The sequence below is a fragment of the Sinocyclocheilus rhinocerous genome, unplaced genomic scaffold, assembly GCF_001515625.1.
Source record: "Sinocyclocheilus rhinocerous isolate Xijiao unplaced genomic scaffold, SAMN03320098_v1.1 scaffold2071, whole genome shotgun sequence".
NCBI lineage: Eukaryota > Metazoa > Chordata > Actinopteri > Cypriniformes > Cyprinidae > Sinocyclocheilus > Sinocyclocheilus rhinocerous.
Window position 1 is genome coordinate 343,098 of NW_015649573.1, and position 16,241 is coordinate 359,338.

Genomic DNA, 16,241 nt, shown 5'->3' on the forward strand with positions numbered 1-16,241 from the left:
TCTTCTGTAGTTACATCGTGTACTAAGACCGACGGAAAATTAAAAGCTGCGATTTTCTGTGTAATATCATTGCGCCTGCTGCACCCATGGTACGGCAGCAAAGTTCCTTGATTATTACGCCGGAATGAGAGTATAGTTCCTAGCCATATTGGCCTAGAAAATCACAACTTTTCATTTTCAATCGAAAATGAGCCTATTTTCAAAAATAGTGGAGTGTTCCTTTAACACATACATCAAAGTGCATTTCATTGAACTTAATCTGCCTGTTTCTTTAGTTTTGGAGATTTTAACAGTATTGTGATCTGATTTTTGATGTTGCTTTTTTAGATTGACACAAACCAACATCACAGAATTCATAATGTCCATTGCTAATATACTGAAGTTTCAACTGTTGTTAAGTAATTTGCTGGAGGATTATGTCATTATTGAAAGGGATATTTAGGCCAAAAATGAAAATTCTCTCATTTATTCACCCTCATGACACTCTGTGAATGGAGGCCTCAGATATTGCAGGTATATGTAAGTTAATAAAAAGCTGAAAGTGACAAGAGGCCAAATACCAAAACACCTGCAAACCAAATTTTTATTGTAAATCTTAATCTGTAGATGGAAAACAAGCTAATGTACATTCAAAAACTCTTTGGATAATAAGGCAGCCTATGTATTGTTTATGGAGCAGATAAAATGTATATCATTTATCATTTGTCTCACACAAATGATTTAAAGGCTGAAATGTGAGGTTTATAATTTAATAAAACTTTTATTTGTAAAATCTTTATTTGAACATGTAGTACATGTTAGTAGATAACATGTTATGTTGTAATATATTTTTGCTTTTTAAAATCTATCCATAATTTTTAATGTCATTATTTTAATGTTAATTAGCATAAAAAATGTGTATTGTGTGATTTTCAAAATAAAACTTGATGAAATGATTTCAGTGCATGTATGAGTTCTTTTTGAACATGTCTAGTCTATTGTAACGTATTGATAACCGTGATCATTTTGGTCACTATAATCATGATATGAAATGTTCATATCCTTTGATCTTTTTGTAAAATACCTCAGATTCCAAGCAGGTGTCAGTTAAATGTTTTTGTGGTTTTTGGGCAGCTTTTGGGCATTATGTTCCACTTAATATGTATTCCACTTAATACTATAATATGTTTTTATCCCACTGATGAGGAGAAGATTAAATAAGGAAAGAGTATAAATGAGTATTTCTGCTATAAGAAGAAATGTAAATATTCAAAGAAGTCTTTTTCATTGATTATCACATTATTCTTATATTTATATTCTAGAGATAAAGACTTTTTGTTATTAAGTGTCACTTTCTCTTTCCTGGACCTCATGCCTTTCTGCTGGAGATGAGTGTAACACTGGTGAAGAAAATTATCTTGAGCATGCTCTCATGGATGTCTTTGGGAAGGAGGCTTTAGATTATTACATGATATTGTTCATGCTCAAGGTTGATGCCCATGATTCAAGAAAAAACGGCTGTGTTAAGATGTGCAGTCATCTGTACGAACACTTATCAAAATGTTGAAGGGATCCAAAATAAAGACTTTTTCAGAAATAATTGAAACTACTACCTAAATGCCAAATGTTACTTTCAAACAGAGTTTGAAGTTGAAAAAGAAGTGGCAAGAGAATTCTTAGAAAACAAAGAGAGACAATTTACAGAATTAGAAAGAAAGCATACAGAGAGAGTGAGAGAATCGAAAAATGCTCACGAGAAGGACCTAGAGACCTTAAAGCACAATATAATCTCTTAAAGGGGTCATAGGATGCTACATGCACTTTTACAAGTTGTTTGAACTGAAATGTGTGTTGGCAGTGTGTGTACACAACCACCCTATAATGATAAAGATCCACCCAGTGTTTTTTTAAAATCTCGTTAAATCATTTCCCCTTTCTCATATCAAGCCATTCTCAGATACCTGTCTGTGTGACGTCACACAGACACAGGCCCCTCCCACGATTGTTGATTGACACTAGCGTTTTACCTTAGACCTGCCCTGAGTGACCTGTCATCAGTCCTCCATTGTTTGGACGCCGGAGCAGGGACATAGACAAGAATGGCTCCTGAGCGATTGAGGTGTTATGTTGTTGAATGTAATAATGAACATAGCAGTCATCATTTACTCCCAACAACTGAGCCTCTGAAGATGCAGTGGAATACGTTTGTTTTTGAAGGGAATGCGCCCCCGATCTACATAAATGCGTCTATGTTCACGCGAATCATTCGTGATCCAGCCTCACCTACAGAAGAAGTGAGTATAAGGTTCTTTTTTGAATCTTTGCAAATCGCCTTTCCTAATAGCGTGCTAGTTAGCAAGTTCCGCGGCTAAAGTAAACAGTCCCATGAGAACGGCTCGTCACCCCACGGAAAAGAGAGGGGTGGGGTGAGCAGAGCTCATTAGCATTTAAAGGAACATGCACTAAAATGAGTTGAGTTTGACAAGGTAAAAAGGGTGTTGTTTTACACTACCTAGGGCTGCGCAAAAAATCAAATGCGATTTTCATGAGCATCTCGTCAGTAAAGCCGCTCCTGTGATTAGTAGTAAATCTCCAGCACGTGCTTTCAGATGGAGCGGCATTTACTACACAGAGCCGTAGATCACTGACAAGCTACACAAAATCGCGTTCATAATTGGCAAGGAATCGCCTGCGATTTTGAATGCGATTTTGCGTAGCTTATGTATGATGTAGTGTTGTCAAAAGACCCGGTACTTCGGTACCAAGTCGGGTATGATGTATGATTAGCCTTCGGACTAATCGTACATGCTCTCTATGTTTTGGAATCTCACTAGAAATGGCCAAGCACTCCGTGAAATTCACTTCATGAGGCCAATATTGGCTGACTGGAACATACCCTTTGTTTTACTATGGTGACACGCTTTTTCCTCAGCCTATTGTTACTGTCACAGCTCATAACATACCGCATGCCTCTATGTGTATGACTGAATGCCTGTTTGGGTGTTTGTATGTCTACGATGAAGAAAGTCTGAGGGCACCAGTGGAAATGATGCACATTCTTTAGTTTTCCTGTTGTGACCTCGCTCAATTTTTTGTGTATGTGTGTGTACGCAGTAAAATGTGTCAGAGCTTGTCCCTGGTGCTTGTAGAAGTACCTATGTTTGCGACAATAATGTGTGTGTGTGTGTGTGTGTGTGTGTGTGTGTGTTTGGTGAGAAGACATTGTATGTTTTCCTAAATAAACCTAAGCTACTCTAATAGATTTTTTTTTTTAAGTACAAACACTCCTTGAGGAACAGCAGACTAAATTCACAGTCTGCCCTCTGAGTCAGAAACGTGTTGAAGGCTATATGTATTTGCGGAGGAGAATTAACCAAGCGAGAATGTCTTTTCCTGTTTTGTTCAAGGACAAACACACTGGGCATTGTGTGCGTGTGGATGCCCAGGTCAAAGTGTCAAGCACACGTCACTCACAGCATGACACATCACAGCAGCGATCAAAGCTTCCTCTGCCTCCCTCACACGCTGCTACCATGACAATGACAAACAATCTGCACTTCAGCTGCTGGGGAAAGTTTGTAAAAAGTCCCTTGGTATTTGGTCCAAATTGGGGTTCTTCCACCAAAAAAAAAAAAAAAAACCTTTTGAATAGAAATTTGTTTAGAGTGCATAATAAAGCATGTGATTTGTATACAGATACGCCTGTTTTACATCTAGGATTAACATGCACTTCAAATCCGGATAGTATCTTGATATTTTTAAGCGGATTGCTTTAAACACCTTCCATTAGGTTGCATTAGACAACCAGCAAATTTAAAATAATAAAAGTGATCTCCTACTCAAAATGCTTTTATTATTTCACAGAAAAAACATGTATATTACATTTAAAAAACATTTCCACAGTAAAGGATGCTAATAAGGACTAGAAGTGAATTAAGGGGAGAAAATAAAGTTGAAGTGTCCTTGAAAAATACACTGGGAGAGAGATGTGGGGGAGGATTTGGGGAGTGAAATTAGATATTCGAAATGTCATCCAGTAAAATCATTAATGGGATACTGTTCATTAAATGGAGTGCCCACATCACTAAACAGCATGCAGTGTCTGTTCTCGCATTAGGAAATCAGAATACAAAGAAAAGCCAAGAACTGCAACAAAGAGTACAGATTAAAGTTCTTGTAATAAAGACTAAAGTTCTTCTAATAGCAATGCCATGTTTTTTGATTGTAATGTACACTACCATTCAAAATGTTGGGGTCAGTAAGATCTTTTTTTGAAAGATGTGTCTTGTGTTCACCAAGGCTACATTGATTTGATCAAAAATGCAGTAGAAACTGTAAAGCTGTGAAATCAATTTTCATATGTATTATTCCTGTGATGGCAAAACTGAATTTTCAGCAGCCATTACTCCAGTCTTCAGTGTCACATGATCCTTCAGAAATAACTCTAATATGCTGACTCAAGAAACATTTCATATCATCAATATTGAAAACAGTTGTGCTACAGTTGGATTTCTTGAGGAATAGAAAGTTCAAAAGAACAGCATGTATTTGAAATAGCATTCATTTGTAAAAACCATAAAAGTTGTTACTGTCACTTTTGATTAACTTAACGCAGTCTTGCTGAAGTATTCATTTCTTTTACTGACCCCAAAATTTTGAACGGTAGTGTCAGTCACTTTGGATAAAAGTAAAAATGTAATCCAGTCACCGGAAACACATATTAAAGGGGTCATATGATGCGATTTCAAGTTTTCCTTTCTCTTTGGAGTGTTACAAGCTGATTGTGCATAGATAAGATCCCTGAAGTTGCAAAGACTAAAGTCTCAAAACCAAAGAGATATTCTTTATCAAAGTTAAGACTTTGCCACGCCCCCCCTAAAACGGCTCGTTCTAACACGCCCCACATATCTACCTCACTATGTGAAAATATTTGCATAATTATTAGTTTATTTGCTATTGACTGTTCAAATGCGGAGTTTTGCGCATCGTGTGTGTGTGTGTGTGTGTGTGTGTGTGCGTGCGTGCGTGCGTGCGCGCGAGAGAGAGAGAGAGAGAGAGCGGTGTGTGTTTGTGTGTGTGTGTGTGCGCGCGTGAGCGAGAGAGAGAGAGCGGTGTGTGTGTGTGTGTGTGTGTGTGTGTGCGTGCAGCTGGCCAATCAGAGCAGTCTGCTCTGATTGGCCAATCACAATGCACTGGGTCAGTTGGCCAATCAGAGCAGACTGCGCTTGTCGGAAGGAGGGACTTTGTAGAAACGAAGCGTTTGAGAGAGGCGGGGCATAGAGGACTTACAATAATGTACAGTATTTGAAAAATAATGTGTTTTTTGAACATTAAAGCATGTCAACATATTCGGTTACACCAAATACACAAAATAATGATCTTTAAAAAAAGCATCATATGACCCCTTTAATACCAGGTGTAAAGGAGCAGGATACGTGACCAATCAAAGGCTTCAGAGCCACAGTAAAGTTTCAGGAGAGGTGCGGGTCAAAGCGTCGGGTGCCGGGTTGAGCTTTGACTGACAGAAGCGGTGCTGGAAACAGACGCGTGGAGAAGGGGATGAGAGTTTCGCCGGCGGGAGGAGAAAGAGTGTGTGACAGGAGAGAAATGAAGGCAGTTAACATTCCACAGGTAAAGTCCCCTACTGAATAAACCCAGAGTCTGTACTGTCATAACTCTCACATGAGGACAAAACTCACAAAGTGCTCGAGACGGGTGTTTTGCAATGAAGATTGCAAAAAAATGAGGATGTCTTATCTAGTCTCTCTTTCTGAGGATCTAGTTATTCATTTTCATTCATATCTTCCCCATTCAGACCGTGATTGACCGTACATATTGTCACAGCTGTGACGGTATTGAATTATGCCGCAGAGACTGTTGTTCTTTCTCCCTGGCTTATTGTCGGTCTCTTTTGTTTTATTCTGGTACGACAGGCAAAGATTAGAGATTAGCTGTTAGACAACAGTAAGGGCATGGAACCTACCTGAAGACATGTAGTCGTGCAAAGAAAAGAAGTATTGCAGTGTGATTCATTTTTGCAGCATGGCTGCCACCAATCACGCTAGCATTCCCAAACAGCCCGGTTCCAGGGAATGGCCGGTGTGGGGCCTCTAGTGCACTGACCCCATGGTAATCCCTGTGCTCTCCAAGCCCACTTCCTTCCCTTCAGCTGCAGTCTCACTCCCTGCCCTGTCTCAGGCTATTAATAGAGCAAAAATGATCTGTGAATACAGTCCTGCATGGAGTGCCTTGCAATGGTCGACAAACTGGTTTGCATTTTAGGTGTATTCATAGGGAGATGTTGAAAGCATGTCACTCAAGTTTGACACAGACTTGCATGTGCACATCCTGGTATATAGGGGGGCTATGCTAATATTGATGAATGGTCAACATTAAAATTCTTTACTATTTGGTAAAATAATAATAATAATAAAAAATTCACACTAAAGACTAAAAATCCATCTTTTTAAGTGAATAAGCATCAAAACATTATAAAGTGCAGTATGAAAAATGTATATTCATTTTAAATCTGCCAAAGATTACATTTAACAATGTTAGTAAAATTTAGTTTGTTAAGATTAATTTTAAGTGAGTGTTAAATGATAGATAATCTAAATGTAAAAATAGGAGAAATTAACATGAACTATATATCCAACATAGTTCGATCTGAATAAATATTTTTAAATTTGAATATCTATGCCTAATATGTTACATATGTTGTGCATTCCTATTAGTGTGATTATTTAAAATATATAACAGGATATGTAAAACAAATATCAGGCCCTGATATAAAATAAAATAAACCAACTTTATATCAGATTTCTATCATAAATTGACTTTCAAATACACTTTTCAAAGTCTATTTAAAATGTACTTATCTGCCAAAATTCTCTGAATCATCTATTCTCAGCAAATAATCATATTTGCAATTCATTTCAAACTCAATTTTTAATAAATTAATAAATTGACCTCACTGATTATAAATTATACTTAATGTATTTGATACAGGATCTCCAATTCTGAACTGCTAGTGGACACAGACCTTCTACACTGGACAGAGACAAGTTTAGAAAAATCAGTTATAGTTTTGGATAAACCCTTTTTCAGATACAAAACTTTCAAAAGGAGAGTTTCTGCCACTATCAGATTTCCACTTATAATGAGAATGACAACTTTTACAGTAACAAAACAATAGCAGAGGAACTTGCTGATGAAACACTGAGTACAGCATGGCTCCACAACCCCAGAATGTTAACGCACTTGCTCTAGTTTCTGGTAAGTTTTCACCTGTCCACATATACATTTACACGCACACACTCACACTGTCAGTGATCCACAAACAGAGAATGAAAAGTAATCCTTACCTCAATCACTCCAACAGTGCAGAAACACCTCACACCATCACATCATCAGACCATGGAGAGCCAATAGTTACACATCCCACTGTCCAGTAACAGTCCAGCTACATCCAAACTCTCTCTCTTTCCTGTTTCTTCATTCACACACTCCCTTTCTAGTGGGAATAGCAGCTTTGTGTGTGAGTGAGAGCGAGTGTATGCTAGCGCTAGACTCCGGCAGGGGCATTCACTGAAAACAGAGTTCAGTCCCTCCCCTTTACACAAGATCTAAGCCATGCGAGCAAGAGAGAGAGAGAATGTGTAGGTATGTTATGAGAGAGCAAGAGGAAAAGGATTGTCTTTCCTTCATAGAGAACAATAATAGAAGCCCAACTAAAATACAAACAAACAGGACACCCAGCCATTTCCAGAAAAAAACTTTTGTCATTAGGTGTAACTATGAAAATTGATGTCTGTTTAAAAGGAAGAAAAGCACTCATATTCCCCTTTCCCTTCTAGCACTATAGTCAAAACACACACATATGCACACGCGGCTGTGTAAGGGAATGCCGTTGTTCATTGACGCCCTCAGGGCAGAGGGAGGGTGGGGTCCAGAGCAGGGAAAGCAAAATTCCAGATGGATACTGGACCAATCAGACATCAGGCTGTGGTCGAGAAGGCAAAGACATCAGGATTGGGTTCTACTATAGACGAGAAGCAACAGCGCTACACAAAGAACAGAACAGAAGCCAACCTCTCATTAAAAAATAATTACACACTCATACAACTTAGAAGAAACCAATGTGTGGAGGACTCTACACAGCTGTAAGTTGAAGCAGGGACGTCACTAGAGATTCATGGACAGGGGAGCCAAACTTCTTTTAGTGGGGTCTGCCCCAAAAAACTTTTTAAAGCCCCCCCAAATTGTTTTTTTTTCTTTCTGTAATGTATTTTTAATCTAACAACAGGTGAAAAATGAATCGAAATAAGATCTTTTTTTGGTCAAGGTTGGCTAAAAAAGTCTATGTCTCATAGTTTGTGTTAAACGCTGATCTAATATGACTGACTTAAATTCTATGCAAATAAAGAAAATAAAGTCCACTCTGGTTCCGTTTGGATTTTAGTTTGAGAGAGTGAGAAATCAGAGCAATGAGAAGACATGCATGTCCTATTATACCATTAGTAAAAAAATTTTGTTTTTTGTAGGGCCTTATTTCCATGATGCAAAAAATGCAGACAGGACTGCAGAGTCCAGTCATAAAAATGGAATTTACAGCACAGCACGCAGTGTCACAGAATTTGGCAAATTTTGTATAAAGAAATCTAAAGTAGCTCTGTACATTTAATCAAATGCGATATGGACCAGTGTCTGTGAATATTATACTGCAAAAGACTGCTATTTAAATATGCATGCATGTTCTGTGGATCTCTGTGTCACTGAATGGCGCAGTTTTGTCTACTACACATACTCAAGCACGTATGATTCTCATGGTGATTTCAGTGTCTGCCGTCTACATGAACTTCCTCTCCAGAGCTGCTCTGAGAGTCACTTCACCAGCATTTCACCATTTTATCTGATAAAACTACACACACAGAAAACACGGTTTTCACTACAACCCACCAAAATGAAAGTTTGGTTTAACTTTAAGACATATATTACATTTGTGAAGTAAACTGTATTTAAAGTAATAAGAATAATATTACAATTTACTGCAAAATTATTTATTAAGTAATATCACACAATTTTATCAATGTTTTAATTAAAACAGTAAACCTATATAGTACAGTACATTTATGCCAAAAATAAAAGGAATTGTTACAATTTTAATTGATTATATTTGAAAAGGTTCATTAAATTGTACAAGTTTTAAGCATATTATGAATATTAATGATTTAAATAATGATAATGATTAATAACATTTAATTAAATCATTAAACACAAAGAAAAATTTAATAAATAAATCTGATTTCATAGGGTCTTATTTTTGTTTGTTGTTCAAAAATTAACCCAATAATTCAGACACACGGAACATCTAAAACAGTATCTTCCACAATGACTAAATTCAAAATAAATTAAATTAATTATCTAAATAAAATGCATTAGGAACCTTTATAACCTTTATTCAGACATTTATAAATATACAGTCACTGCACAATCACTTTGATGGGGTAAAAGTTAGTTCTTGATCGAAGTGCCACATTTAGACCAAGTGCTATTAAGCTGCTTACAGTTCAGAAACGCAATTAAAATTGTCAAGATTGTTTATTGCAATCTGCTGAAAATCGCTCTCTCCTTTTGGTAATAAAAAGATATTTTATTTAATATTTATGCAGAAGAATTTAATTTAAAGACTTCTAAATGTATTATTATTATTATTATTTGTACATTTTATATTATATATTTGCATTATTTTATATTATAAATATAAATAATATAAACATTATTATTATTATTAACATACCGAACCGTCATCTTTGTGTAACACTTTGTGAAAACACTGCATCATTACTTTAGCTAAAGTCTGACACAATCGCCAGAATTTTGTAGAAAACTTCCATAGCATTGAGGAAGAATTTCAACAGCTGTCACCACAGAGACAAAGCACTCCCTGTGAATAACCCATGGGAGGTCTGGGATGAGCCTGTGTGAGAAAGGCCAGTGGTCCCCATGAGTGCCTGTCCTGAAAGCTGAAAAATGACAGAGCACCTGAATTCCCGCCTTGAAATGAACAAGTGAAACATTCCAGAGTCTGAAAAGGCCGCCTCACTTTACCACCCGAGAGACAGAAAAGCACTCCAAGATGAGGAGGTCTGACTTAAAACACCCTCAAAATAGGTTTAGCATTTTCCAACAAGGCCTACATGCTTGACATGGTCAAAAAATGTTGTAGCAGAATGGCATTTCCACACTGGATCTATGTAAGGACTTATTAGTAGACTTCAATAGCGAGCTTCTGTAACTCAGCTCTCACCTCAGCTCCGCATTTTCTTCAACTAAACAAGAAAGGAAAACAGGCCAGATGAAAGATGGATTAGACTCGGTGCGCTTGCTGTTACCAAAAATGATTAGCTTCTCATCTGGGAAGCGCTTAGCAGTCATACATGGTCTTTTCACCAGCATCCAAATCAACGCTTGCTCCTTTCAACAGTGCTTAGATTGCTCAACAAAAGTGTCTTCTCAGGCCTTTTGTTCTCAACATGTACAACGGATTGGAATTTGTAGGGTCCCTTGCAGCGATGCTATTTCTAAACACATGCACACAAAGCTACAGAGCTCAACGCGTAAAGCCCATTTTTAACGGGACTAGCTTTCCTGGAGGAGGTTAGGTACATTTGTGTTTCATTATATACGTTGTCTTTTTAATCACCTGAATTGAACCCTTTGTCTTTGCACAAAACCTCAGAAAAATTAGGGCACTTTATGTACTGTTTTTATGCCAACTCATATAAAATAAAACTCATTCTTCTTCTGAGAACTTTAATCCCATGTGGACGGGAAAGCCTGTGATCGCGGTACCTTTTCTATTATCCTAATTTAATTCAACCTTTGATAATATACTGCAACTAAAGTTAGCATTCAAAAGTTTGGTGCTCATTATTTTTATGAAAGAATGTTTTTGAAAGAAATCTCTTATGCTCACCAAGGCTGTATTTATTTGATAAAGCAACTAAAATACAAACAGGACACCCAGCCATTTCCAGAAAAAAACTTTTGTCATTAGGTGTAACTATGAAAATTGTTGTCTGTTTAAAAGGAAGAAAAGCACTCATATTCCCCTTTCCCTTCTAGCACTATAGTCAACACACACACATATGCACACGCGGCTGTGTAAGGGAATGCCGTTGTTCATTGACGCCCTCAGGGCAGAGGGAGGGTGGGGTCCAGAGCAGGGAAAGCAAAATTCCAGATGGATACTGGACCAATCAGACATCAGGCTGTGGTCGAGAAGGCAAAGACATCAGGATTGGGTTCTACTATAGACGAGAAGCAACAGCGCTACACAAAGAACAGAACAGAAGCCAACCTCTCATTAAAAAATAATTACACACTCATACAACTTAGAAGAAACCAATGTGTGGAGGACTCTACACAGCTGTAAGTTGAAGCAGGGACGTCACTAGAGATTCATGGACAGGGGAGCCAAACTTCTTTTAGTGGGGTCTGCCCCAAAAAACTTTTTAAAGCCCCCCCAAATTGTTTTTTTTTCTTTCTGTAATGTATTTTTAATCTAACAACAGGTGAAAAATGAATCGAAATAAGATCTTTTTTTGGTCAAGGTTGGCTAAAAAAGTCTATGTCTCATAGTTTGTGTTAAACGCTGATCTAATATGACTGACTTAAATTCTATGCAAATAAAGAAAATAAAGTCCACTCTGGTTCCGTTTGGATTTTAGTTTGAGAGAGTGAGAAATCAGAGCAATGAGAAGACATGCATGTCCTATTATACCATTAGTAAAAAAATTTTGTTTTTTGTAGGGCCTTATTTCCATGATGCAAAAAATGCAGACAGGACTGCAGAGTCCAGTCATAAAAATGGAATTTACAGCACAGCACGCAGTGTCACAGAATTTGGCAAATTTTGTATAAAGAAATCTAAAGTAGCTCTGTACATTTAATCAAATGCGATATGGACCAGTGTCTGTGAATATTATACTGCAAAAGACTGCTATTTAAATATGCATGCATGTTCTGTGGATCTCTGTGTCACTGAATGGCGCAGTTTTGTCTACTACACATACTCAAGCACGTATGATTCTCATGGTGATTTCAGTGTCTGCCGTCTACATGAACTTCCTCTCCAGAGCTGCTCTGAGAGTCACTTCACCAGCATTTCACCATTTTATCTGATAAAACTACACACACAGAAAACACGGTTTTCACTACAACCCACCAAAATGAAAGTTTGGTTTAACTTTAAGACATATATTACATTTGTGAAGTAAACTGTATTTAAAGTAATAAGAATAATATTACAATTTACTGCAAAATTATTTATTAAGTAATATCACACAATTTTATCAATGTTTTAATTAAAACAGTAAACCTATATAGTACAGTACATTTATGCCAAAAATAAAAGGAATTGTTACAATTTTAATTGATTATATTTGAAAAGGTTAATTAAATTGTACAAGTTTTAAGCATATTATGAATATTAATGATTTAAATAATGATAATGATTAATAACATTTAATTAAATCATTAAACACAAAGAAAAATTTAATAAATAAATCTGATTTCATAGGGTCTTATTTTTGTTTGTTGTTCAAAAATTAACCCAATAATTCAGACACACGGAACATCTAAAACAGTATCTTCCACAATGACTAAATTCAAAATAAATTAAATTAATTATCTAAATAAAATGCATTAGGAACCTTTATAACCTTTATTCAGACATTTATAAATATACAGTCACTGCACAATCACTTTGATGGGGTAAAAGTTAGTTCTTGATCGAAGTGCCACATTTAGACCAAGTGCTATTAAGCTGCTTACAGTTCAGAAACGCAATTAAAATTGTCAAGATTGTTTATTGCAATCTGCTGAAAATCGCTCTCTCCTTTTGGTAATAAAAAGATATTTTATTTAATATTTATGCAGAAGAATTTAATTTAAAGACTTCTAAATGTATTATTATTATTATTATTTGTACATTTTATATTATATATTTGCATTATTTTATATTATAAATATAAATAATATAAACATTATTATTATTATTAACATACCGAACCGTCATCTTTGTGTAACACTTTGTGAAAACACTGCATCATTACTTTAGCTAAAGTCTGACACAATCGCCAGAATTTTGTAGAAAACTTCCATAGCATTGAGGAAGAATTTCAACAGCTGTCACCACAGAGACAAAGCACTCCCTGTGAATAACCCATGGGAGGTCTGGGATGAGCCTGTGTGAGAAAGGCCAGTGGTCCCCATGAGTGCCTGTCCTGAAAGCTGAAAAATGACAGAGCACCTGAATTCCCGCCTTGAAATGAACAAGTGAAACATTCCAGAGTCTGAAAAGGCCGCCTCACTTTACCACCCGAGAGACAGAAAAGCACTCCAAGATGAGGAGGTCTGACTTAAAACACCCTCAAAATAGGTTTAGCATTTTCCAACAAGGCCTACATGCTTGACATGGTCAAAAAATGTTGTAGCAGAATGGCATTTCCACACTGGATCTATGTAAGGACTTATTAGTAGACTTCAATAGCGAGCTTCTGTAACTCAGCTCTCACCTCAGCTCCGCATTTTCTTCAACTAAACAAGAAAGGAAAACAGGCCAGATGAAAGATGGATTAGACTCGGTGCGCTTGCTGTTACCAAAAATGATTAGCTTCTCATCTGGGAAGCGCTTAGCAGTCATACATGGTCTTTTCACCAGCATCCAAATCAACGCTTGCTCCTTTCAACAGTGCTTAGATTGCTCAACAAAAGTGTCTTCTCAGGCCTTTTGTTCTCAACATGTACAACGGATTGGAATTTGTAGGGTCCCTTGCAGCGATGCTATTTCTAAACACATGCACACAAAGCTACAGAGCTCAACGCGTAAAGCCCATTTTTAACGGGACTAGCTTTCCTGGAGGAGGTTAGGTACATTTGTGTTTCATTATATACGTTGTCTTTTTAATCACCTGAATTGAACCCTTTGTCTTTGCACAAAACCTCAGAAAAATTAGGGCACTTTATGTACTGTTTTTATGCCAACTCATATAAAATAAAACTCATTCTTCTTCTGAGAACTTTAATCCCATGTGGACGGGAAAGCCTGTGATCGCGGTACCTTTTCTATTATCCTAATTTAATTCAACCTTTGATAATATACTGCAACTAAAGTTAGCATTCAAAAGTTTGGTGCTCATTATTTTTATGAAAGAATGTTTTTGAAAGAAATCTCTTATGCTCACCAAGGCTGTATTTATTTGATAAAGAAAACAGTACTATTGTGAAATATTACTACAATTTAAAATAACACTGTTTTTATTTAATTTTTAAAAATATTATTTATTCCTGTTATTGCAAAGCTAAATTTTTAGCAGCCATTACTCCAGTCTTCAGTGTCACCTTCAGAAATCTTTATAATATGCTGATTTAGTGCTCAAGAAACTATTATCAATATTAAAATAATACTATTTTTGTGGAAACCGTGATACATTTTTCAGGATTCTTTGAAGAATAGAAACAAACGGCAAAGAACAGCATTTATTTAAAACAGAAATATTTTGTGACATTCTAAATGTCTTTACTGCCACTTTTGATCAATTAATGCATCCTTGCTGAAATATTAATTTCTTCAATAATAATAATAATAATAAAAAAATATAGCTGCAAGCAGCAATTGCGGGGCCAAGCACTACAGAAGCAAGCATCAGACCAACTGCAGAAATGAGTAATTGAAGCCATTTTAGGATGATTTTAGTCAAAATGGCTGAAAAATCATAAATACAACCTCTAGTAACATCATTAATTGGCTTATCACGATTGACCAATAGGTGGTGCTGTTATAAAATCGAGGTGGTGTGTTCTGTGTGAGTTGGCAATCATTCTAAATGTCTTTACTGCCACTTTTGATCAATTAATGCATCCTTGCTGAAATATTAATATCTATTTCTTCAATAATAATAATAATAATAAAAAAATATAGCTGCAAGCAGCAATTGCGGGGCCAAGCACTACAGAAGCAAGCATCAGACCAACTGCAGAAATGAGTAATTGAAGCCATTTTAGGATGATTTTAGTCAAAATGGCTGAAAAATCATAAATACAACCTCTAGTAACATCATTAATTGGCTTATCACGATTGACCAATAGGTGGTGCTGTTATAAAATCGAGGTGGTGTGTTCTGTGTGAGTTGGCAATGGCACACACAAAGTTTGGTGTCAATATGCCAAAGCATTGCAGAGATACAGCCTAAAGTGACATTTTGGCATCATCCCTTAAATTCGTTGCTTTGGTATGCGAAAACGGTTTTGTCTATCAACACAAAATCCATACATTTTTGTCAGAATGGTCTGAAGATGATATGATTTGATTTTGGTGAAAATCGGACCAGCCGTCTAGGAGGAGTTCGAAATAGTAGGTTTTTAAAGAAAATCTAAATGGTGGACAAGGAAGTTTGGCTGACTATGGCAACATTGGTATCACCCATAGCATGACCCAAGGAATCTATTAATACCAGTCTCATTACAATAGGCAAAATTCACAGAAAGCTATTAGCATTTATTTGAAATTTCATTATAACTTTTGACCACAAGTTGGCACTGTCTCAAAACTTTTTGAGTACTTTCAGGTCATGGTCTCAATGGTACATACAAAGTTCCGTAATGATACACCAATGCATTCGTAAAATATAGCATTTTATAAAGAACACAGCCGGCACGCTATGTTTCCGAATTTCCTACGGTGGTTTCGTGTCGATCGGTGTAACGGTTTCTAAGATATTGGCAAATGTTTTTTAAGCGCTAAAATGCAACGTTGCACAAACCATAAGGCAAAACCTGGCATGTTTGGTATTGCTGGACTCGGCAAGGATCCAAGAGTCTAACAAGGTGACTACTGTGAAAATAAGTCGACCACACCCAAAGCTGATTGCCGGCATTTATTTGCCACTTACTATCAAAATTTTGGCAATTGGGCATAAGAACACAGCCGGCACAGCCGGCACCCGAATTTCCTACGGTGGTTTCGTGTCGATCGGTGTAACGGTTTCTAAGATATTGGCAAATGTTTTTTAAGCGCTAAAATGCAACGTTGCACAAACCATAAGGCAAAACCTGGCATGTTTGGTATTGCTGGACTCGGCAAGGATCCAAGAGTCTAAAAAGGTGACTACTGTGAAAATAAGTCGACCACACCCAAAGTTATAAGCATGTGAATATTTGATTTTGGCTCGAAACTTCTCAGGCTCCTTCAGGGCATC

General features: G+C 36.7%; 1 protein-coding gene across 2 annotated transcripts in view; it reads right to left on the minus strand.

Annotated features, from left to right (window-relative positions):
• The window catches only part of LOC107710761 (disabled homolog 2-interacting protein-like), a 122,764-nt gene that overhangs the window by 95,836 nt on the left and 10,687 nt on the right, over nucleotides 1-16,241 (minus strand). The window contains exon 1 of one of the 2 annotated variants that reach the window (XM_016515609.1): nucleotides 7,344-7,502. The exons of the other annotated variant lie outside the window; for it this stretch is intronic. The gene's annotated coding sequence lies outside the window, so the exon portion shown is untranslated. Of the gene's footprint in view, nucleotides 1-7,343; nucleotides 7,503-16,241 lie in introns of those variants that run through there. 2 annotated transcript variants of the gene reach the window in all.